The sequence below is a fragment of the Macaca nemestrina genome, chromosome 1, assembly GCF_043159975.1.
Source record: "Macaca nemestrina isolate mMacNem1 chromosome 1, mMacNem.hap1, whole genome shotgun sequence".
Classification (NCBI taxonomy): domain Eukaryota; kingdom Metazoa; phylum Chordata; class Mammalia; order Primates; family Cercopithecidae; genus Macaca; species Macaca nemestrina.
The window spans coordinates 160306961-160333785 of record NC_092125.1 but is presented as its reverse complement, the minus strand read 5'-3'; the positions used below and the strand labels follow the sequence as shown (position 1 = coordinate 160333785).

General features: G+C 33.1%; 1 long non-coding RNA gene across 4 annotated transcripts in view; it reads right to left on the bottom strand.

The window, feature by feature from the left end:
- The window catches only part of LOC105482644 (uncharacterized), a 90718-nt gene extending 64258 nt beyond the window's left edge, over nucleotides 1-26460 (bottom strand). For 2 of the 4 annotated variants that reach the window (XR_987738.2, XR_011609224.1), the window contains exons 1-4: nucleotides 26443-26460; nucleotides 25964-26108; nucleotides 24263-24405; nucleotides 22259-22345 (exon numbers count right to left, since the gene is read on the bottom strand). This is a non-coding gene — a long non-coding RNA (uncharacterized lncRNA). Of the gene's footprint in view, nucleotides 1-22258; nucleotides 22346-24262; nucleotides 24406-24457; nucleotides 24514-25963; nucleotides 26109-26442 lie in introns of all 4 variants that reach the window. The other 2 variants (XR_011609223.1, XR_011609225.1) reach the window with 2 other exon arrangements.
- Between the last annotated feature and the right edge of the window lie 365 nt (nucleotides 26461-26825).

The window sequence follows — 26825 nt, the reverse complement described above, 5'->3', positions numbered from 1 at the left end:
AAATTTTCAGAATAGAAAATCAACATACAAAATCAACATACAATATCAGTAGCATTTATATCTGCAAACATCAAACAATCTAAAAAAGAAATAAAAATGTAATACAATTTACAATAACTACAAAAATGTAAAATATTTGGAAATCAGTTTAATGAAAAAGCAAAAGATCTATATAAGAAAAACTATCACACACTGATGAAAAAATTGAAAAGAATACACAAAAATAAAAAGATATTTCATGTTTATGTATTGGAAGAAATAATAACATTTCAATGACAATATTACCCAAAGCAATTTTCAGATTCAATGCAATCCCTATCAAAACACCAATGACTTTCTTTATATATATATTTTAATATTAAAATGTATATGGAATCACAAAGGATCCTGAATAGCCAAAGCAATCCTGAGCAAACAACAAAGCTGGAGGCATCATACCTCCTGACTTCAAAATATTACAAAACTATAGTAAACAAATCAACATGGTAATGGCATAAAACAGATACATAGACCAGTGATACAAAATGGAGAACCCATAGAAAAATCCACACATTTATAGCTAACTCGTTTTTCACAAGGCACCAACAACACAGAATGAGAAAAAGAAAGCCTCTTCAATAAATTGTGCTGGGAAAAATGGATAATCATATGCAGAAAAATCTCTTGCCATATACAAAAATCAAATCAATATGGATTACATACTGAATCCTAAGACGTGAGGCTAAGAAATTACCAGAAAAATCTACTAGAAATGCACCAAGATACTGATCTAGACAAAGATCTTTTCTGTGTGTAAGACCTCAAAGGCATATGCAAGAAAAGCAAAACTAGGCAAAATGGGATTACATCAAGCTAAAAATCTTCTGCACAACAAAGAAAACAATAAACAAAGTGAAGAGATACACACAGAATGAGAAAACATATCTCAAGTTATCCATCTGATAAGGAATTAATAACCATAATGCATAAGGAGCTCAAATAAACAAACAAAAAAATGATTTAAAGATGGGCAAAAGATCTTAATAGACATTTCTCAAAAGAAGACATACAAATGGCCCAGCGCGGTGGCTCATGCCTGTAATCCCAACACTTTGGGAGGCCGAGGTGGGCGGATCACGAGGTCAGGAGATCGAGACCATCCTGGTTAACATGGTGAAACCGCGTCTCTACTAAAAATACAAAAAAAAAAAAATTAGCGGGGCGTAGTGGCAGGCACCTGTGGTCCCAGCTACTAGAGAGGCTGAGGTAGGAGAATGGCGTGAACCCAGGAGGCAGAGCTTGTAGTGAGCAGAAATCGTGTCACTGCACTCCAGCCTGGGAGACAGAGCAAGACTCCGTCTCAAAAAAAAAAAAAAAAAAAGACATACAAAGGGCCAACAGGTATATGAAAAAATGCTCAACATCACGAATCATCCAACAAATGCAAATCAAAACCACAATGATAGCACCCCAGTTAAAATGGCTTTTAGCAAAATGACAGGGAAAAACAGATAATAATTTGAATATTCCTGACAAATAAAATATAAATATTTAAGGTGATAGATATGCCAATTGCCTTGAATAGATCTTGACACATATTATATGGATGTATAAAATTATCACTAGTACCCTAAAAACATGTACATTTATTATGTATTAGTACAAAAGTGGCTTAATGATACACCCCTTCCACTTCTATATTGTGGAAGACAATATGTAATATATCTTTTAAAATTTATGGTAGAATTTGACATTGAAGTCATTTGAGCCTGAAATATGTAATGTGGAAAGTTTATTTTTTCTGTTATATTTGTGAAATGATTTTATCTAATAGCTATAAAAGCCAGATTACCTATTTCTTTTTAATTGAGCTTGGATTAGTTGCAGCTTCTCAGGGAAACTTTCACAAAAGTTATGAAAAATAAAATACTTTGATATTTTTCTATTTTACTATATATTTATAACCTTTCTTTCATTCCCATATAAATAATATTGATTATGTTTTTATTTTATTTATTAATCTGGAGTTTAGAAATTTTATTGAACTTTATAAAACTCAACTTTTGGTTTTATTGATTTTTCTTTGTTGCTTTTCTGCTTCATATTTCATTTCATCTATATTATTTTCTTCTTTTTGATGGATTTGGGCTTACTTTTCCTTTGTTATTTGTTAAAGTAGGATTTTATATTACTGACTTGAGATTTCTATTCATAAATTTTATAAGCATTAAATGCTATATATTTTTCTAAGCACTGTAGAAAAAAATTGTACCTGTATATTACAATTTTGATATATTGATTTTCATTTTCTTTAATTTCTAAATATATGCTACATTTCCTTGACTGATTCATTTAATATTTTAGTTTTCAGATAACACATTTCCTATTATTTCGGTCTCTAAATTTTGTAACACTTGTTACATAGCCCAGAATTTCATCTATTTTGTTAAATATTATGTTTGTACTTAATTAATATGTATACTATTTTAGTCATATGAAATGTTGTAAAAATGTCAAATAGGTCAACATTTTTGATAGTGTTGTTTAAGTCTTTAATATTTCATATGACTGTGTCATCACCCAAATTTCATGTTGAATTGTAATCACAACCCCCATATGTCTAGGGACAGACCTGGTGGGAGGTGATTGGATCATAAGGTTGGTTCCCCTATGCTGTTCTCAGGATAGTGAGTGAGTTCTCATGAGATCTGATGGTTTTATAAAGGCTCCTTCTCCTTTGCTCCTCACTCTTTTCTCTCCTGCTGCCATGTGAAGAAGGTTCTTGCTTCCTCCTTGCCTTCCACCATGATTGTAAGTTTCCTGAGGCCTCCAGAGCCATGTGGCACTGTGAGTCAATTGAATCTTTTTCCTTTGTAAATTACCCAGTCCCAAGTAGTATCTTTATAGCAGTATGAGAACAGACTCATACAGTCAATTGAAACCACAGAGTGTGGCACTGCTATAAACATACCCAAAAATGTGAAGTAACTTTGGAACTGGGTAGCAGGTAGAGGTTAGAACAGTTTGGAGGGCTCATAAGAAGACAGGAAGATGTGGGAAAGTTTGGTGGTTCCTAGACACTTGTTGAATAATTTTGACCAAATGCTGATAGTGATGTGAACAATGAAGTCCATGTTGAGGTGGTCTCAGATGGAGATGGGAAAATTACTGGGAACTGGGGAAAGGTCACTCTTGCTATGCTTTAGGAAAGAGACTGGCAGCATTTTGCCTCTGCTCTAGAGATCTGTGGAACTTTGAACTTGAGAGAGATAATTTAGGGGATCTGGTGGAAGAAATGTCTAAGCAGCAAAACATTTAAGATGTGACCTGGGTGCTCGTAAGAGCACAGTTACCTGCATTCACAATGAGATGGCTTGAAATGGGAACTTGTGTTTAAAACGGAAGCAGAGAACAGAACTTTGGAAAATTTGCAGCTTGACGATGTGATAATTTAATTTTATTTCCTAATAATTTTATTTCCTATTTAATTTTATTTCCTAATAGTTATCTTCTTGTAGCAGGTGTGTAAATAACAATATACTTTTTGATAAAGGAAGAATTTCATGGGGTCAAAGTTTAGCAACTACACTACAAAACATCTTGTAATAATTTCCGTATGTAAATTTGCATGTTACAAATATAGAAGATTACATGAGGTAAAGATTTTTATTTAGCCCCAGAAGGTAAAGTTGACCTAAGTTTGACTTGCTTATTTTTAAGTTTGTTGTTCAATTATTTGTTATAAATAATGCCTGGAATAATATATCTAGACTCTCTTGATAGTCACAAAAATTATTTTTAGGGGCATTCTAATTAATATTATATTATTAATGGAATAACTGGAAAGCACTGCAGTAATTGTTGGCTGTGTCAGTGTTTTTGACAACTCTCCTAATTTTGTACTCAAGAGAAAGTAATACCTCATGTTATCCCCTTTGCATGATTAATAAACTAAGAGTCATTCATCAACTTTTGACTGGCTGTGTATGATGAGGTCAAGGCAATCACTCAATGTTCTTATTCTTCAGAATTGTCTGAACCGGACATCAAGAAGTTCTTAATCAGAAGATAAAATTTGCCAGTGATATGAGTATTTTTTACATATAGACGAACCAAAGGTGTTAAACTCTTGGTATAGTAAGAGTTTGGTATGGTGATATTAAGAACAGATTTAAAGTGACATCCTGAGCATGAATTATTCTGTTTGTTGATCTCCAGTCATTCTTCAAATACACTGCGATATTGGCAGTCATCAGGGCTATTTTTCATAATATCCTTTAGCACATTTCAATGTCAGTATATGTTTCACTGTGACTGAATGTCCCTGCACTACAAATCTTTAGGGAGACAGTCTTGCCTGTCTCTGTGGAATTCTAAGACCTGAAGTATCTTCTACCTGTCACTTTCTGTCTAGAATTTTTGAAAGGTGGGTGGAGACAGCCTGGTTTTATTTATGATTTCTCAACTGTAACTTAATTTAGAAACCTCCCTTTGAGCACAAAATAACATATTTGTAAGAGATCTACAGTTGACCTATAGTGTCAATATGTATAATAAAGGAGAATGGACTTACAGAGTACTCATATCCACTTGTAGTGATAATAACAATAAAGTCTTTAGTGCAAAACAAGAGATATTTCATTTTAGAAAAAGAAGACCAAATATTAAATTAGAATTATTAACAATAACAATTATTTTACTGTACATTTAATTTTAACATTATATTCATTAAAAGATGACCCTTTTTGAAACATTTTATTAAAAATGCATATCAATTTATAACTTATAACAATGACATGTATTTGGTTAAATATGCTTTATAATGATATCTATATTACATATTTTGTACTCCATGTAAAAACTATCAGCTTATAAATCAAATCACGAAATTTGATGCATAAAATGTATTCATTAGCTGGGTTATAGAGATTGAATAAACATTTCAACAAGAAATTCTATACAGCACTAAAGAACACATGCACTCATAATGGAAAATATGTCCTCTCTGCCGAGCTCTAAAGAAATATGATTTAAGTGTACAGATATTAAGGAAATTATATTTAGTGAAATCATGAGCTCAGGAAACTTTTTATTTCCTAAATTAATTTAATGCAATCAGCTTGAACTGAAGAGAAATAGATGTCAGTAACATTCTCCAAATTTACCTTTCAAAAATCATGCTTAAAACTATATATATTAACTTTAATTTTATATAGTAGTTTGACCTCTAGTATTTATAATTTTTACATTAATTAGAGTTTTTGATAGTTTATGATAGTTCAAAATGTATACTTGCTTTTTCTTGCTTGAATTTTACCCTAATCGTAAAGAGGCAGAACCCAGCCCAATTAATCCAAAGCAGAAACAGAGAAGGAACTTTTTTTCTACTTTTATATTGACGTAAAAGTAGAAAATAATTATTTTCACCTATAAAACTAGACAGAAGATTTAAGCAAATAGTTCTCATTCATAGATAACTTTTCAAACAAATGATAGTAAACAAGAAATAATTTTTTTTTTTTTTTTGACATGGAGTCTGGCTTTGTCGCCCAGGCTGGAGTGCAATGGCATGATGTTGGCTCACTGCAACCTCTGCCTCCTAGGTCCAAGCGATTCTCCTGCCTCAGCCTCCAGAGTAGCTGGGATTACAGGTGCTCATCACCATGCCCGGCTAGTTTTTGTAGTTTTAGTAGATACGGGGTTTCACCATGTTTGTCAGGCTGGTCTTGAACTCCTGACCTCAAGGAATCCACCTAGCTCAGTCTCCCAGGAAATAATTCTTGGTTAATTATACTATTCATATGTAGAAATATAAATGAATTATTACTAAAATATATGAACAAATACTGCAGAGGATTATCAAAGGTTTGAGATAAGCTGTGAGAATAAAGCAAAATTATGAACACTTGAGGAAACAAGAACAAGATATTACATCTACAGGATGTTCGATTTCTTTTAAGAATTTATTAAAATAATTGTCACTTATTAGATAAAATAATATATTACAGTGGTGGATGGAAATGGCTTCATACAGATGCATTTTTGAGAGTTATGTAAATTACAGAAAACAAAACAGGTGTATAATAATATGTTATGCCAGGTGAGATTGTCATATTCTTTTCTGTGACGTTTTAATAGGTGTTGCTCCCTTGTTATCATCAGCCGGAACTGTGTACTGATACCTCCTCCAAACACTGTGTTGTCATGATGAAGGTATCCCAAACACTGTGCCTTGACATCATTGTTGTCCACCTGGAGCTGCCCTTGGTGGTCTTGAACATCAGTACTTTGGGTTCTCTTTCTCTGACCATTAGTTCCTCACAGCACAAAAACATTATCTCATTGCTATTATTAAATATGGAAGAGACAGTTCAGTCTGCTCTTCTGTTTGACATGCCTATGATTTAAACCTTGTGACAGCAGGTGAATATCTAGCTGAGAAGCTTGAAGAAGAAATAAGCTACATTTTTTTCTAATGAGTTCTTAGACACTATCAGAACATTTGAAGGAAATTTTTATATGTCCACTTTGTTTTCCCTGTTCGATCATGTTTACTGAAAAATAACTACAATTAATCTGAAGTGCCTTCCATGTTCTCTTCTATAGTTTATAGTTGATACAGTTAATACTCTAAAAGACCTTTCTCATCATTGCTTTTTCTTAGTCATTCCCAGGTAACTAAAAAGAGAGTCTGTGCTAGGGGATTTGTATCATCCTCTTGCATACACCCTCAACTCCCTTGTTTCTTTCTACTTTTACTATACTCATTAGTCCTCTTTCTTCTACTTATATCATACACTACACTGATTTTATTTGACTCAAATTTATCCTCTTTCAAACACTTTCTTTATTTGCCTCAGTGAAAATATTTTTTAAATATTTTACTTCTATCTCACTGACTCTTTTGTAAGTCTCTATTTGGTGGCCTTTCTGTTGTTAATAATCTCTAAATACTAAAATGCCCCAGGGCTCAGTACTCATGTCTCTATATTTTCCTTGTCTAATCTTATTTCTTAGCATTTTAGTCAGTTTTTTGGCTCTAAATAGTGCGTATATTGTAATGATTCCTGATTGCATATTCTATTCTGAGAGAAAAGTGGAGCAAGATAGAACAGGATTCCCAGGAATTGTCCCCTCACAGAAATCTCAATTTGAACTACTATCCACAAACGTTCCTAAACAAGAGCTATAAGAACCAGGTAAGCGATCCCAGAACTGGTTGAGGCAAAAAAATGAGAAAGAGATATTGAAGAAGATAGGAAGGAGGGTTTTACAATACACACCGTTATCCTTTCCCCAACCCCAGGCAGCACAACCCAGACAGAAATACCATCCACTAGAAGCAGAGGGGTAAATTAGCACAGGACTTTGCTTTGTGCCCTCAAACTAAGCACACGACAATAAAACTCAGCATTGGATAGGCCCCAGTAACCTCAAACTCCAGGCCAGTATCCATCAATTGAGCTAGCACTAAGCCAGATTCTGTTGCCCCAGGTTTCAAGCTTGTGAAGTGGACTCAATCTCTGGTTCACACTCAGTAGCTCTATGTTCAGAACATCCCTCAGTGACCGGCAGGCCTCAATGACCCCAAGTTTCCAGGCTGTCCCAGTGCCATGCTAGCCTCAGCAACTCCAGGTGTTCGGCATGCCCTAGCACCACAGAAAATGCAGTGGCCTCAGGCATCAAAACCACCTCAAATGACCTGCCTAAAAATCTGCAAAGACAAATCCAGTCTGCAAAGCCTGGAATAAATACTGACTTCCTTAAATGTGCAGACATAGATGCACAACAACAAGGATCAAAAACAATCTTAAAAACATGACATAACTAAAGAAATAAAATAATGCCAGTAACAACCCTAAAGAAATGGAGATGCATGAACTGTCTGATAAAATTTCAAAAAAAAAAAAAAAAAACTATTTTATGGAAGTTCAGTGAAATTTAAGAAAATACAGAGAAACAATTTAATAAAGATTGAAAAACAATACATGACCAGAAAAGAAAATTTAACAGACAGATTGAAATATTTAAAAAAGTAGAATATGCATCCTGAGCAGAAAACACAATTAACAAAATGGTAAATGCAATAGAAAGCATTAATAGAACTGATCAAGCATAAGAAAACCTCTGTGAACTTGAATAAAAGTTATTTTAAAATGGACAGTCTGAAGAGAAAAAAGAATACACAATAATGGAGAAAGCTTATGGGATTTATGAGACAGCACCAAAAATTAAATATTTGAGTTATGAAGTTAAAGAAGAGACAGATAAATGGATAGTAAGCTTATTTAAGAAAATAATAGCAGAAAACTTGTCAAATCTAGAAATGTCAAAAAAATTACTAACCAGAATTAACACCAAAAAGACTACTCCAAAATAGGACTTTTGCATTTCTATATGCATATTAGAACAAATTTGACAATTTCTCAAAAAAAATGCACCTGGTATTTTAGCATTCTGATAGGTATTGGGTTGGCTCTGTAGATGATTTGTGGGAGTATTGCACTTTTAACAAGCTTTCTAGACCATGAACATGGAATGTTTTTAAAAAATTATTTATATCTTCTCTATTTCATTAATAATGTTTTGAGTTTTCCTTGCACACACTTTATACTTTTGTTCCTTTTATTTTTAAATATTTTATTTTTACTTAAGCTTTTGTAATATAATAATTTTATAAATTTTATTTTCAGGTTGTTTACTGTTTTTGGATAGAAATGCAATAGATCTTTTAAGACTATTTTTTTTAGATTGCAGCAATTTTAAGAATGCAGCAAAACTGAGAGGAAGTTACAGATATTTTCTATATATCCCTTACCCTCCACATATGCATAACCTCCACTAGGATCAATATCACCACCCAACAGAGTGATAAGAGTTATAACAATGGATAAACCCACAATTACACATCATAACCCCCCAAAATTCATAATTTACTTGAGAGTTCCTTCTTGGCGTTGTACATTATGTGAGTTTGCACAAATGTATGATGACATGTAGTTACTGTTATAGTATCACATAAAGTGTTTCAGCTGCCTTAAAAGTCCTCTGTACTCGGCCGGGCGCGGTGGCTCAAGCCTGTAATCCCAGCACTTTGGGAGGCTGAGACGGGTGGATCACGAGGTCAGGAGATCGAGACCATCCTGGCTAACACGGTGAAACCCCGTCTCTACTAAAAAATACAAAAAACTAGCCGGACGTGGTGGCAGGTGCCTGTAGTCCCAGCTACTCGGGAGGCTGAGGCAGGAGAATGGCGTGAACCCTGGAGACAGAGCTTGCGCTGAGCTGAGATCCATCCACTGCACTCCAGCCTGGGCAACAGAGCAAGACTCCATCTCAAAGAAAAAAAAAAAAAAGTCCTCTGTACTCTGCCTATGTATCATTTCTTTTCCCCAACCCCTGGCAACTAATAATTTCTTAATTAGGTTGTTTTCTTATTGTTAAGTTTTAAGAGTTATATAATTTAGATAATAGTCTTTTATTAGAAATATCTTTTGCAAATATTTCCCCATTGTCTGTACCTTGCTTTTTATTCCCATAACATTGTCCTTTACAGGAAGAAGGCTTTAATATTAATGATATCCAGATTATCAGTTATTTTTTTTCATAAATAGTGTCTTTGATGTGGTAGTAAAAAGTCATTGTCATATCCAATCTAACTCATCTACATTGTCCCCTGTTATCTTATAGAAGTTTTATAGTTTTGTGTTATATATTTAGATCTATAATCCATTTTGAGCTTATTTTTTGAAGAGTATAGGTCTGTTTCCAGCTTATTTTTCTTGGGAATGCATAGCTGTTCCAGAACAATTTGAAAAAAAGACCATTTACTTCATTGTATTGCCTTTGCTCCTTTATAAAAGGATTAGTTGACTATATCATTGGGTCTATTTCTGGGCTCTCCATATTGTTCCATTGATCATTTTGTATTTCTTTCAGCCAGATGTCTTGATTACTCTAGCTTTATAGTGGTTCTTAAAGTTGGGCAATGTCAGTCCTCCAGTTTTGTTTTTCTCCTTCAATATTGTGTTGGCTTTTCTGAAACTTTGCCTCTCTCTGTAAACATAAGAATCAGTTTGTTGATGTTGACAGTGTAACTTGGGATTTTGATTGCAATTGCATTAAACCCATAGATCAGTTGTAGAAGAACATATCTTGGCAATATCAAATTTTCCTATCAATAAAAATAGGATATCTCTCCATTTGTTTAGTTCTTTAAGTTTTTATCTCATTTATAAAATTTTCCTAATATAGATCTTGCACATATTTCGTTAAATGTATATGTATTTTGTTTTTGAGGTGAAAATTTAAATAGCATTGTATTTTCAACGTCAAATTTCACTTGTTTATTGCTAATACATAGGAAAACACTTGACTTTAATATATTTGTCTTGTATTCCGCAACCTTGTATTCAGCTATGATTGCTTACTAGTTCCAGGAGATCTTTTTCTTGTTGTTTCTTTCATATTTTCTACATAGACTACCATGTCCCTATGTACAAAGAATTTTATTTCTTTTTTTCCAATCTACAAATTTTAATTCTTTTTCTTGTCTTATTGCATTAGATAGAACTCCTAGTACAACGTCTAAAAACGTATGGAAAGGGGACATTTTTGCCCTGTTTCTGATTTTAGTGAAAAAGCTTCTAGTTCTTCATCATTAAGCACAATATTAGTTGCATGTTTTTTTGTAGCTAGATATTATTTAACCAAGTTGAGGAATATTTGCTATTTCTCATTCCTGTTTTGCTCAGAGATTTTGTTTTTTAGTTGATTTTTGTTTTGTTTTGTTTTTATCATGTACACATTTAGCATCATGTAAAATGGGTGGGATTTTTTGCTTGTTTTGTTTAGTTTGTTCATCTCAATGTGACCATGTGTTTTTTTTTCAACCTGTTGATATGGTAAATTGCATTAGTTGTTATTCAAATGTTGAATGACATTTGCATATATAAAATAAATTTTTCTTGGTTTCAGTATGTAATTCTTTTTATGCATTGTTGGATTTTTTTTGCTAGTATTTTGTTGAGGATTCTTGCATCTATTTAAATGAGAGATATGGGTCTGTAGTTTTCTTTTCTTATAAGATCTTTTTCTGGCTTTGGTATTATAATATCGTTGACCTCATAATGAGTTAGACATTACTCTCTCTGCTTCCATCTTCTAAAAAATATTTTAGAGAATTGGTGTACTTTGTTCAGATTGTCTATTTCTTATTATGTGAGTTTTGACTGTGTCTTGCAAGCAATCAGTTCATTTTATCTAGGTTATCAACTTTGTGGCTATAGAGATGTTCATAGTGTATCTTTTCTATCCATTAAATGGACCTGAACATGGGGTCATAGTGATGTTCTCTCTTTAATTTCTGATATTTGTAATTTGTGCATCTTCTTACCTCCAACTCTCTCTCTCTTTTGTTTTTGTTTGTTTGTTTTTTGGTAGCCTGGCTAGAGGTTTATCAATTTTGTTGATCTTTAAAAAAAAACAGGTTTGAATTTTGTTAACTTTTATCTCCCGTTTTGAATTTTATTAATTTCTTCTCTAATTTTTTAAAATTGATTTTCTTCTTTCTTTGGATTGATCTTGTTTTTCTTTTTTCTAGCTTTCTATGGTGGAAATTTAAGTTATTTATTTTATATCTTTAGTCTTTTCTAATATATACATTCAGTGATATAAAGTTTCCTATGAGTTATGTTTTTTGTGCATCCCACAAATTTTGATAAGTTGCATTTTTATTTTTATTTAGATACAAATATTTTTTTCAAATTTACCTTGAGATTTTTTTTGACCCACGTATTATTTAGAAGTATGTTCTTTCACCACCATTTATTTTGGAATTTTACAGTTTTCCTTCTGTTATTGACTTCTAGTTTAATTCCACTGTGGTCTGATAGAAGAGTTTGTATGGTTTCTATGCTTTTAAATTTGTTAAAGTGTGTTTTATGGCACAGAATACAGTCTTTCCTGGATGAATCTTCTACTTGAGTTTAAAAGTATATTCTACTGTTGTTAGATGAAATGGTTTATAGTTGTCAATTATAACTAAATGATTGATGGTGTTGTATATCCTTAATAATATTCTGCCTACTAGAACTATTTTTGATAGGCTGTTAAAGTTTCCAACTACAGTAATGGATTCATACATTTCTTCCTATGTTTCTAAGATATTTTGCATCACATAATTTGGTATTCTTTTGTTAGGTTTATTCACATTAAGGATTGTTAAGTCTTTCTAAATAATTGACTACTTTATTAAAATATCTTTTTTAACCACAATAACTTTCCTTGATTTGATGCCGGCTTTGTCTAAAATTAACGTAGCTACTCTTTATTTTTTATTATTGTTATTATGGTAAAATTTTCTATCCCTTTTCTTTTAATCTATTAGGTTGATCCAAAAGAAAATGTGGCTTTTGCCACTAGGTATAGTGCCTTTATTAACACCACACATCTACAACCATCTAACATTTGACAAACTTAACAGAAACAAGCAATGGAAAAGGATTCCCTATTGAATAAATAGTGCTGGGAAAACCAGGTAGCTATATGTAGAAAACTTCAACTGGACCCCTTCCTTACACCTTATACAAAAATTAGCTCAAGATAGATTAAAGACTTAAATTTAAAACCTAAAACCATAAAAACCTTACAAGAAAACCTGGGCGATACAATTCAGGACACGGGCATGGGCAAAGACTTCATGACTAAAACACCAAAAGCAATTGCAACAAAAGCCAAAATAGATAAATGGGATCTAATTAAACTAAAGAACTTCTGCACAGCAAAATAAACTATCATCAGAGTGAATAGGAAACCTCCAGAATAGGAGAAAATTTTTTTATATCTACTCATCTGACAAAGATCTAATATCCAGAATCTACAAGGAACTTAAACAAATTTACAAGAAAAAAACAACCCTATGAAAAAGTGGGCAAAGTATATAAACAGACAGTTTTTAAAAGAAAATGCTTACACATCCAACAAACATATAAAGAAAAGTTTAACATCACTGATCATTAGAGAAATGCAAATCAAAATAACAATGAGATACCATCTCACACCAGTTGGAATGGGCATTATTAAAGGAGCAAGAAACAATAGATGCTGGTGATGCTGTGGAGAAATAGGAACACTTTTACACTGTTGGTGGGGATGTAAATTAGTTTAACCATTGCAGAAGACAATGTGATGATTCCTCAAAGATCTAGAACCAGAAATACCATTTGACCCAGCAGTCCCCTTACTGGGTATATACCCAAAAGAATATATATCATTCTACTTTAAAGACACATGCACATGTCTGTTTATTGCAGCACTATTTACAAAAGCAATGACATGGAACCAACACAGATGCCCATCAATGATAGTCTGGATAAAGAAAATGTGGTACATATACACCATGGAATACTATGCAGCCACAAAAAAGAATGAGATCGTTTCCTTTGCAGCAACATGGATGAAGCTGGAAGTCATCATCCTCAGCAAACTAACACAGGAACAGAAAATCAAACACTGCATATTCTCAGTCATAAGTGGGAGTTGAACAATGAGAACACATAGACACAGTGAGGGGAACAACACACACTGGGGCCAGATGGGGGTTCAGAGGTGAGGGGAGGAAGAGAATTAGGACAAATAAGTAATGTATGCGGGGCTTGAAACCTAGACTACAGATTGATAGGTGCAGCAAACCACTCTGGCAAATGTATACCTATGTAAGAAACCTACACATTTTGCACTTGCCTCCTGAAACTTAAAGTAAAATAAAATAAAAATAAAAATAAAAATAAAAAACAAATTTTTAAAAGGTAGTGTATTTATATTTAAAGTGGGTTTTGTAGAAAACATATAGTTCAGTTTTATTTTTTGATCCACTTTGACAATTTCTGTCTTTTAATAGGTGCATTATATAATTGGTTGTCTATTTGTTGCCCTTGTTTTTGATTCCTATTTTAATCTTCTATATTTTCTCTGCATTATATGGTTTTTAACTGATAATTTGATATGATTCTGTTTTCTCTCCTTTTTTAGTACATCAGTTTTGCTTTTTAAATTTATTTTTAGTGGTTGCCCTAGAGTTTGTCATACACATTTAAAACTCACCCAAGTATACTTGAAGTTACTCTATATTGCTTCAAAGGTAGTATGAATATTTTATAACAATCATCTTAATTTCTCCCTTCTCTACCCTTTTATTATTGCTGTCATTTATTTCACTTACGTGAGCATATGAACAACATGTGTTATATATAAACGATGTGTACATATGTGTACATAATCAAATACACTTTTGCTATTATTTTGATCTGTTATCTGTTAGATTGCTTAAAAATAAGAAAAATGAAAGTTCTCAGTTTCATTGTTTCTTCTTTGATGCTCTTCCTTTCTTTATGTAGATCAGAGTTTCTGACTTATATTATTTTCCATATCTCAAAATAACTTCTACTCACATTAATTGCAAGGCAGGTATACTGGCAACACATTGCCACAATCTTTGTTTAAGAAATTATTTTTCTTTCATTTTTAAAGGATAAATGCAGAAGATATAGAATTCTAACTTAGTGGGGTTTTCTTTCAATACTTTTAAGTTTTTTCACTCCATTCTCTTCTTCCTTGCATGGTTTCTGAAGAAAAGTCATATGTAATTCTTATCTTCATTCCATTATAGATAAGGTGTTTTTTATTTATTTTTTTTCCACTCTGGCTTCTTTTAGTTTTTTTTTTTTTTTTATCTTGAAAATGCCATATCTAGATGTAAATGTTTTTGTTTGTTTGTATGTTTTGTTTTGGTTTATTTATCCTGCTTGACGTTTTCTGAGTTTCCTGGATCTTTGTTGATGGCTGATATTAATTTGGATATATTCTCAGCCATTATTGTTTCAAATATTTCTTCTATGTTCTCCTTTACTCCCCTTCCAGTATTCTTATTATGTGTAAATTACCCTGAATTTTCTATTAAAATAGCCTCAGTTTTGTAGATTCACTTCTTAGTTTTGTCCCATTTACTAATATGGTCATCAAAGGTATTCTTTATTCCTGTTACAGTGTTTTTTATCTCTAGCATTTCTGTTTGGTTCTTTCTTAAGATTTTCATGTCTCTACTTATATTTTCTACCTGTTTTTGCATGCTATCTATTTCATCACTAGAGCCCTTAGCATATTAATTACAGCTATTTTAAATTCTCAATCTGATGTCAACAATTCTACCATGTCTGGTTCTGATGCTTGCTGTCTCTTCAAATTGTATGGGTTTTTTTGTTTGTTTGTTTGTTTGTTTGTTTTTTCTTGTAGTATGCCTGGCATTTTTTCTTCCTGATAGCTGAATATAATATAATGTGTAAAAGGAACTGCTGCTAATAAATATTTAGCAATGTGATGGTACAGTGTGCAATAGGGGAGTACAGTGATTAGGTCCTAGTCTTTTAGTAAGCCTATGCCTCTTGATGATGAACTTCACATGTACTTCTAGGTTTTCCTTCTTAGGTGCAACAGAATGGTTAGTGTGGACTAGAGTTGGATATTTCCTCTCTGCCAAATAGGGGGCTAGAGTGGACTGAAGTTGAGTATCTCTTCTCCCACATAAAATGTTATTGCTGGCCAGGCACGGTGGCTCACGCTAGGTCTTATTAAGAAGAACAGAATGATCTAGCATGTTTCAAAATGAAACCTCCTCCAACCCCATCCCTGCTGCCAGAAACAATTGGGGTTTTTTGTCCAGTATTTCCTTTGAGAACCTGGTTGTTATCCTGGAAGTAGAACTCACAAAATTGTAGTAGCCCCACTATGATTGGTTCCTTTGAAATTTTTAATATTCAGATTATCCAAAGATTGTCTAACAATTTCTTAACTACAATTTAGGTTTTCCTACCCTGGCACTAGTTCATGTGGTTGTTTCTGCTTGTGATTCTCTACTCTGGTTGGCCATGACTCCATTTGTTTGCCTGTCTTTTTCTTCAATCACAGGGACAGCAGTTTGCTTTTTTTGTGTCCCTCTCTTATGGATCCAAAAAGAAGTTAATTTTTCAGTTTGTTCAGTCTCTTACTTGTTGGGATGAGAGTAGCAAATTTCAAGCTTATATGCAAAACCTTCCAACAGATTTTTGTATATTAATCCTATGCCCTTTAATCTTGCTGAACTTGTTTAATAGTAGATACTTTAGTGGACTCCTTCAGATTTTTCATATACAGAATTATACCATCTGGAAATAAATATGGATTTCTATTTTTTGTGTGCCTATTATTTCATTTTTATGCCTCATTTCCCTGAATAGAACCTCCAGTAAAACGTTGACATAAAGTTTTGTTACTGATCTTTTGGTAAGCTTTGAGTATTTCACCAATAAGTATACTAGCCAATAAGTTTTGCCTTTATTAGGTTGACCAGGTGTTCACTTATTCCTGGTTTGTTGAATGCTTTTATCATAAAAGCATACTGGATTTTTAAAATACTTTTTTTCTGAATCTACTCAGGTAATCATGCTGGGTGTTTATTTATTTATTTATTTAATATTTTGTATTACATTAATTGTTCTTTAATGTTATTAAATAATGCTTGCCTTTCTCAGGTAAATTCTACTTGATCTTAGCGTATAATCTATTTTACATTGTGTGAATTCAATTTGATCATATTTAGGTAAGGATTTTTGCATATATATTCATAAAGAAACTTGGCATACATCTTTCTCTTTCCATGATGTGTTTCTCAAATTTGATATCAGGGAAACATAATACTAGCCTCATACAACACATTTTTTAAAGTTCACACCTCTTTTATATTCTAAAAGTTTATGTGATGATTGGCATTTTTGTTGTTAAAAGTATTAGAATTCACCAAAAAAGACATCTGGGCCTGGAAGTTTTTTATAGGAAGTATTTTTGCTTAATAATTCACTCATCATAGATATAGTCATATATTTTATATCACTTTCTGTCAATTTCTTTGTGTCTTCTAAAAATTCATCAATTTTTTATTACTTTTTAACATTTTGGGCACACAATCATTCATTTTATTTTCTTGTATTCATTTTTATTTCTGTAAGTTTCTTAGTGATATTCTTTTCTATTTCTGATTTCAGTAATTTGGGTGTTTCTCTTTCTTCTTGGTGTGTCCATGTAAAAATTAGTAAATTTTGAACCATATTTGAGTTTGTTGATGTTATTATTTTTCTATTCTCTGTCTTATTTACTTGAGCTCTGGTTTTTATTATTTTCTTCCTCTTGCTTGTTTTTGGCATAGTGTGCTACAATAAGTTACTTAAAATGGGAGCTTACATCAAAGATTTGAGATCTCTCCTTTTTAGTGTTGGCATTTTCAGTTTAGAAATTTTCCTCTAAACACTATTATAACAACACACCATAAGTTTAAATATATCATGTTTTAAAAATATATCATATTTTACTTATCTCAAATATGTTATAATATTCCTTGTGATTTATTCTTTTAGCCATTAATTATTTAGGAGGGTTTTGCTTAAGTTCACACATTTCCCAAATTTCTTTGTCTTGTACTGTTTTAATTTAATTTCACTATGATCAGAAAAAAAAATTACATTATTCAATTCTTTGAGATTTAATAAAATTTGTTTTATATTTCAGTATACTCTATTCTAAAGAAAGTTCTATTTGCTCCTGAGAAAAATGTGCATTCTTTTCTTTCTTTTCCTTCCTTCCTTCCTTCCTTCCTTCCTTCCTTCCTTCCTTCCTTCCTTCCTTCCTTTCCTTCTTTCCTTCCTTCCTTCCTCTCTCCCCTCCCCTCCCCTTCCCCTCCCCTTCCCCTCCCCTCCCCTCCCCCTCCCGTCCCCTTCCCCTCCCCTCCTCTTCCCCTCCCCTCCCCTCCCCTTCCCTTCCCCTCCCCTCCCCTTCCCTTCCCCTCCTTTTGTTCTTTCCTTCCTTCCTTTATTTTTCTGAGGGTGAAACATTCTGTAGATATTTGTTAGGTCTAATTTGTTTACAGTGTCATTCACGTGTTCTGTTTTCTTACTGATATTCTGCCTAGTATTTCTGCTATGAAATTGACATATTTAAGTATCCAGCTATTTAGAATGTTGAATTTTCTACTTCTTTCTTCAATTCCGTCAGTTTTTATTCCATGTTTTGGGTTTTTTGTTGTTAGGTACATATATTTTCAAAATTTTAATGTCTTTTTTCAATCTATTTGTTTATGTTAAAGAGAAACTTTTGTATACAATACAAAATTTGTACTTTTTAAGATACGTTCTGCTCATCCTTTACTTTTGATTTGGTGTCTAAGTTGTTATGTTTAATGTAATACTAATAAGGTAGGATTTTTGTCTGTCATTTTTTAATTTGTTTTATACCTGTCTGATGTGATTTTATTTCACTCTTCTTTAATAATTGACTTATTTTCTGTCAAATGGATATTTCTTATATACCATATTAATTTCATTATTGTTTCATTTGATATATTGTTCTCTTTTGTTCTGTTTTCTTAGTGGTTGTCCTGGGGATTGTGAATAATATTTTAAGTTAAAACAGTATAGTTCTGATTAATATCAACTAATCTTAAATAGTACATAATAATTTTGCTCCATGGCAACTACATTCCTTCCATGTCCTTTTATTCTGTTATTGCCATGTAAACTAAATTTTTGTACATTTTTATGACCATCAACAGTTATATAATTATTGCTTTGTGCCATTGTCTCTTACATCAGATAAGAGTAGAAAAAATTATAAACACGTTTTTATTAACAGTTCAATTACATTTACTCATGTAATTTACTTCTCCATGTGAATTAAGTTATTGTTTAGGGTCTTTTCAATTGAGCCTGAGGAATGCCTTTAATATTTCTTCTAGGCCAATTCTACAACTTATAAGATTTCATAGCTTTTGTTTATCAATGCATGTGTTAATTTATTTTTAGTTTTAAAGGACAGTTATAATAGATATATAACCAGTGCTTCATAGTTGTTTTGTTTTGTTTCAGTACTTGGACTAATTCCATAGCATTCTGGTCTCCTTGGTTTCTGACAAGAAGTTAGCTGCTAATCTTACAAGCATTCCCTGATACTTTCTCTTGAATCTTTTATGATTCACTTTATGTCACTGAATTTCCACAACTTGACTCTGATTGTGTCTAGGTGTTGATCTCTGAGTTTATACTACTTTGAGTTTATTAAGCTTCTTGAATGTACTGGTTCAGTTTTACATCAAATAAAGAAACTACTTTACTTGCTCATCCCTAAGAAGCAATTCTGCATCTGTTCAAGTTTTATCACAAAATTGTAGCAGTGCAGGAACACCTTCAGGCTCCACTTTAAAATCAAGTTCTCTTGCTATTTTCTTCATATCTGCAGTTACATCCTTTACTTAAGTCCTGAACCCTTCAAAGTCATTTATGTGGACTGGAATCAGCTTCTTCCAAACTCACGTGAATGTTCATATTTTGATCTCCTCGCATGAAACTCAAATTTTTTTTCTGAGTCTTGCTCTGTCGCCCAGGCTGGAGTGCAGTGGCACAATCTCAGCTCACTGCAACCTCTGTCTCCCAGGTTCAAGCAATTCTTCTGCCTCAGCATTCCGAGTAGCTGGGACTACAGGCGCACACCACCATGCTTGGCTAATTTTTGTATTTTTAGTAGAGGTGGGGTTTCATCATATTGGCCAGGCTGTTCTCAAACTCCTGACCTTGTGATCTGCCTGCCTCGGCATCCCAAAGCATTGGGATTACAGGCATGAGCCACCGCGTTTGGCATTTACAATGTAAATCCTTTCCAGATAATTTTCAGTGTGCTTTTCTCAGATTGATCAGATGAATTATAATCTATGTCAGCTACCTTCTTTCAACCTGTTGTTCTTAAATAATAAGACTTGAAAGTCTAAATCCTTGATCCATTGACTGTAAGATGGATGTTGTGTTAGAAGTCATGAAAATACTGAACAATTTGTACATTTTCACCAGTGCTCTTGGGTAACCAGGTGCATTGGCAATGAGCAGTAATACTTTAAAATAAGTTATTATCATTATTATTATTATTATTATTATTATTATTTCTGAGCAGTAGGTCACAATCGTGGGCTTAAAATATTCAGTAAACCCTATGCTGTAAACAGATATACTGTTACCGAGACTTTGTTGTTCCATGTATAGAGCACAGGCATTGTAGATTTAGCTAATTTTTAAGAGCTCAATACTTTTTGGAATTGTAAATGAACATTGGTTTTAACTTAAAGTAAGCAGCTGCTTAGCCCTAACAAGACAGCCAGCCTATTGTTTTAAACTTTGAACCAAATATTGACTTCCTCTCTCTAGCTATGAAAGTCTTACATGACATATTTTTCTGCTATATTGCTGCTTCATGTATTACTATATGGACAATCTGTTGTTTAGTGCAGTCACCTTCGTATAACTGATGACAAGATAACTGCTTAGGTAGATCTGGTAACTTGCTGCAACACCAAGATAGGCACTTGCTGCTTCATCTTACACTTTTATCTTAAGGATATGGCTTCTTTCCTTAAACCTCATGAACCAACCTCAACTAACTTCAAACTTTTATGTTATTTTACTGTTGAAACATTCTAGGAAATTTTTCATTTCAATTACTGAATTTTTCACCTCCAGAATTTATGTTTGCTTATTTTTTATAATTCTATTCCTGTATTCATATCTCGATTGAGTGAGAAATCATTGTTATACTTTAATCATTTTGCATGATTGCTGTTTTAAGGATATTTTAAATTATTTGTTTGGCTCATTCAACATTTGTGCTTCCTCGGGGATAATTCCATTAACTGCTTTCTACCATGTGTACAGGACAAACTTTTCTATTTTTTGTTTAACTTTTTGTTGTTGTTTTAAAAGTTGCCATTTTAATAATCTAACGGATAACATTTTAAATCAAATTTCCTCACAGGGTTTCTTCTTGTGGTTGAGTATAGTGGTTTTCGTTATTGTGTGTGTTTGTTGTATAGTGAATTTGTTGGGCTAATTCTATAATATCTATATTGTTTTTCATGTGCAACCACTGATGTCTTTGCTTAATTAGCCTAGTAATCATTAAATTACTGGACAAAAATTTCTGTTAACTATATTAAGCCAATATGTATTTTAGCCAGCTGAGTGATTATGAGTGTATGTTGAGACAAGTCTCTGTGCTCTGAAAGGCAGTTTATCACTCTATTTTAGCCTCTATTTCACACTTGAGCATTACCTTAAGGTCAACCAGAATTGAGAAATTAAGGTCTTCTCAGGTCTTTTCTTGTTTTCTACACAACACTTCAAATGTTCATGGCCTTTTATGTTTCTAGGAATTTGTTGAGTCTATAAAAATTTCCCAGGTGCAGCCATTTCCAAACTTTTTTTTCTGGCCAATGTCTTCTTCAATTAACTGGTAACACTGTCACAGAGTTTTCATATTAAATAATTCTTGTTTCTTGGTTTTGACAAATTCCCTGAGAATAAGGCTATTTGAAAAAAGTTAACTCAAAGTTAGATAAAATAATAACAAGTTCTAAGAATAGAGCCCTTCAACAAGCTGCAAAGTTAGAAAATGATAATTCTCTAATAATGGGGGTCCTGGAGAGCTCTAAATTCATCTTCCCCCTCCAGATGCTACTAAGGTACTAGTTTTAATAGGCACCATACTTGGGAAATCCTTAAATACTTAAATATAGGGTTTTGTTTGTTTGTTTGTTTCTGAAACAGCGTCTTGCTATGTTGCCCAGGCTGGAATGGAGTAGCATCATCTTGGCTCACTGCAAGCTCCACCTCCCAGGTTCATGCCATTCTCCTGCCTCAGCCTCCCAAGTAGCTGGGACTACAGGCACCTGCCACCACGCCTGGCTTTTTTTTGTATTTTGAGTAGAGACAGGGTTTTACTGTGTTAGCCAGGATGGTCTCAATCTCCTGACCTAGTGATCCGCCTGACTCGGCCTCCCACAGTGCTGGGATTACAGGCATGAGCCACGGTGCCCCGCCTAAAGATAGCTTTTAAAAGTTGAATCTTTTGACAAACTTTTGGATTCACATTATTTCAATTAAAAATTGGAAAGCAGTCTTAATCCATAGATCAAGTTTGAAAAGTTTATTTTTATGTATTACTTACTAAAGAATGTTTAGTACATAGTATCATCTTTGCACAAATTAACCAACTTACGCTTATAGTAACTGCATAAGGAAATTGAAGCCCAAAGAGAAAAGTAAGGCACAGACAGAATAGATAATTTGAGCAAAGTCCATATTTACCAAGTGAGAGAGTCAAGGCTAGGATGAGGCAGTCGTATTGTGAAGTCCATGACCATGTTCGTAATACTTACATTCCTCATATAGAATATAATGGCTTACACATCTCTGTACCATGGATAAAGAAGCATTGCAGGTTCCTAGCCATCTGGAAGTCTCACCTAAAGGGTGACACAGAGCTTTCCATAAAGCACTAGTTGAACAAAATATTTTCCTACTTCACAATTTTGTCATTAACAATTTTAAGTGTGTACCAATTTAAGATATGGGAATAAGAAATTAAGATAGCTCATTAACAAAAATTCCAAATCAAATGGGCTAATAGTTGAGACATGAGCAGATTAATACTGAGTAGAATAAGGCAGAATTGCCACTTCTTTATACAAACGCATTGTAATTTATCTTTAACATAATTTATTGGTATCTACTTTGGTACTTAGGAGAATGCAGACAAAATATATTTACTGACTAATGACTACAACTGAAATTCAGTGCAATAAACTGATAACTGAATGATATTGAGGAGAGCTAGGTTCTAGTTCAGCTCTCCTTTCTTCTTTCTTGAAAAATTTCACCATTCCAGGTCTCAAGTTTCTTAATAGAAAATGAAAATTTGGGTAGAACACCTTTAAGAGTCATTCCAATCAACACAATTTGCTTGTTAAATATAAGGATATTTATACCATAAATTTCTTTGAAACAAAAAATATGTATTTTCTGCCATTTCTTGTTTATATGTGAAGATATAACAATTAATCAAAAATATAAAAGACACAGATCCTACCCTCAAAGATAGATAACAAAATTTTAAGATAGAAATATTCAGACCAGAGCAGATCAAGAATAGTTTGGTGCAGTCTGAAATTTTATCATTAACTATGTAGACAGTTCTCATAGTTGATGAAAATGCAGCTGAAGTGGTGTTTAATTGGAAATTTCTTGATTAGCCACTGCAACTCTAATGAATGCAAATTTTAACACTTTTAAAATTATATCCTACTGTGTGAATATTTTTTATGTAATCAACAACAAAACTAAGTACTGATTTACTAAAATGATGCTAAAAGTTATTATTTTATTGTTAACCAAATTTCACTTTCTATCTTTCTAAAAACCAAATATGTATATGCTTTTGTCTGTGTAACATAGTGGGATTCTTTTGGAATCTTAACTAGTAAACTACTCACTTCTAACTCTAATTTAGTCAAGGAAAAATAAGTCAGAAATAAAGTGTATTTTAAATTATTATTTTAACAAAAAGAAGTCATAAGGAAGCAAAATAATTGTTTAGGTATCTTCTTTTATGTACTTCAACAATATCTACCAAGCACAGTTTGTTGTACCACTGTAAATTTGCTTCAGATCCAGACCTTCTTGTTAAAGTTCACAATGATACTATAAGGTAAGAAAGGAAGAAGATATCTACTCATTTGCAGAAACAGAGGAATGTATTGCTTTGCAAATATTCATTAATAAACATGGGATAAGAGAGTTGGAAACAAACCTAAGTTTTTCCAATTCAACATTTTTTTTTTTTCATTTCATGGGGAGGAAAAATAATCTCACTTGCTCCCAACCCCATCGTCACAGCCATTTGTGATTTATAAACTGTGCATCTAGTTTAGAATCTGGAAGATAAATCTGATTCTTGAGTACCTGTTGAGTGTTTTCTGCTAAACTACATTACCTTTTGAAAAGTCAATTTATTTTGCACTAACACAGGATAAACAAAATCTTGTCAAGAGCAAACTGATATAGAGGTTCTTCAATGTTAATCACAACTTTTACTGATTAGTCTGCACATAATAACTTGTGCTTTTTTATTAAATACATTTAAATATTCTGTCCTGAACTAGTTTACTTAGGGACTAAAGCATAACCACTTAATTGAACTAAATAATACTTGTGAAGTGCTTAATAATATTGAGAAAGACTATCACAAATCAATGTGATATTAGTTGAAAATAGTGATTCAAGATAGTTAATGTGCAGGAATTTTGATTGGCTTTTAATGCAATTTGAAAGCTAGAGTATTGATTTGGATTTGATATGCATCATTATATTTTCAAGTCATTCACCTATTGAAACACCCAGGATCTGTACAAAATGTAGAAGATCACATTCATTTCTTCCTCTGAGTTTGCCTGCAGCCAGTGTAGCTTTCATGCTTACACTTTCCCACTACTCCTCTAAGGACTTTTTCCAGAAACATTGCAGCTTGCTTGAAAAAAACAGACGTAAGATGGAATTAATGACTCCAAAGTAATCCTCACCTCCTGAAGGACAAGATGTGAATAATCCAGATTCACCGTATTCTGGTGGGACAATTCTGAGGCAGTATAAGACAGAACAATCCAATTATTAATGCACATATTATTGGCTTTTCCTTTTCCCTCTTTCATGTTTCCCATTGCCTCACTTGTTCCTCCTGGTGTCACCTCCCAAGACCGTACTCAAGACTTTCACTTAAAGTTTGTTTTCATAAAAACTTAAATAAGACATTGGGTGGGGATTATTCTTCATTGTTAATTATTTAAGTCATAAAAGTGAAACACCGTAATTTCTCACACTTGTATTCACAGAGCTAATAACCTGTTGGCAGCGATGACTATAGATAATATAAAATAGTATATTTACACTGGTTAAGTACAGATTTCCCTCTTACAGAACTTTAAAATGTACAGGGTACCTTAGAATATATAGTAGAACAGTTCACGTGTGAATAAGAAAAGTGCATGAATTTACTTAGAAATTTATGGTTTAAGTTTAAGAAATGATATGGCAATAAACCCATGCTAAAGGACCTCAATTGCTGGTTGGAGAGTCTTCAAAGATGTGTGTTGGTGTCTTAAATGCAATATCTTATTTTTAAAAATGTTTTAACAATTTATCTTTTTTCTTCTTTTTCAAGAATCTTTATGTGAGAATTTGTCATAATGCTTTTATATGACTCTACTTCAATTAAACATGAACTTTCTGTACATAAATATTGGACATTCCATTCTAGCAGCAGAACAGGTTAGTGAAATTATGGCTCAGAATCGGCTCATATGATACATACCAGGGTGTTTTAGAGGCAGAAAATACAATACAAGTATGTCTGTCGTTATATAACAAAGACAACAGTCCCCAAGTCATTTTTAGAAGCCATTATACACCATGAAAATAAGACTCAACAAGAATTCTACAGTTCTATACTATATTCCTGATAAATGAAAATATCCTTAATAATATTTAAAATACTTTAATATATACTATATATGTATATATATATAAAATGTGTATGTGTATGTGTGTGTGAGTCTGTGTGTGTGTGTGGTTTTATGTGTATTTCAAATATCATAGTATATCCAAGCAGAAATAAACTTGGTTTTATCTACCAAGCTCTATCAAGGGCATTATAATTTTATTTACAAAATAATTTTTAAAAGGTAGTACATACTATATAATGAGAACTATGTGCACTTCCGCATACACAGACCATTAATTTAAGCATACCTGGAAACTCTTGCACATGTGAATGAATGTGTTTAAAATTGAAAATATTTAAAATTAACTTCTTTCCAATAATGAAAACTCTTTGCAAGGGGAATATTTCATTCCAATCCCTGTTTTTCTCTCCCAAATAGTGCTAATCTTTACATCTTGAACATGCATGCTGTACATTTTTCTTGAACCCACTCTGCAATATTAGGGACCTTATAGTGTAGTAAAATATTCTTGTACTTTCTTCTCTAATTGCTTTTTCTTTTTATATAAGCCTTATTATTATTACTTACCTTTTGAAGTGGATACCTCCATTCTGTATGCTGCAAAATACTGGCTCCCTGCCCTTAACTCGCTAAGAAAGGCTTCTTTTTCTTTGCTTAGGGATAATTAATCAATGAACCTCTTGCTTTACTGTGTTAGTCCGTTTTCACGCTGCTGATAAAGACATATTCGAGACTTGGGGAAAAAAAGAGGTTTAATAGGACTTAGTCCACATAGCTAGAGAGGCCTCAGAATCATGGCAGGAGGCAAAAGGCACTTCTTATATGGCAGCAGTAAGAGAAAATGAGGACGATGCAAAAGCGAAAACCCCTGGTAAAACCATTAGATCTCGTGAGACTTACTCACTACCATGAGAACAGTACGGGCGAAACAGCCCCCATGATTCAAATTATCTCCCCTGGGTCCCTCCCACAATACGTGGGAATTATGGGAGTATAATTCAAAATGAGATTTGGTTAAGGGCACAGAGTCCAACCATATCATTTACCTAAATCCATGTTTTTCTCTCTCTTCCCCACCAAATCTAGAATCAAACAGTGCCTGGAACACAGTAGTTACATAATAATTGTTAAGTAGGGAGGATCAACATTCTGAAGTGATGTAAGAACAGTCATTTCTTTACTTTTTATTTATTTATTTTTGAGACGGCGTCTCGCTGTTGCCCAGGCTGGACAGGCTGGAGTGCAGTGGCATGATCTCGGCTCACTTCAAGCCCCGCCTCCCGGGTTCAGGCCATTCTCCTGCCTCCGCCTCCCGAGTAGCTCAGACTACAGGTGCCCGCCACCACGCCCAGATAATTGTGTGTGTGTGTGTGTGTGTGTGTGTGTGTGTGTGTATTTTTAGTAGAGATGGGGTTTCACCATGTTAGCC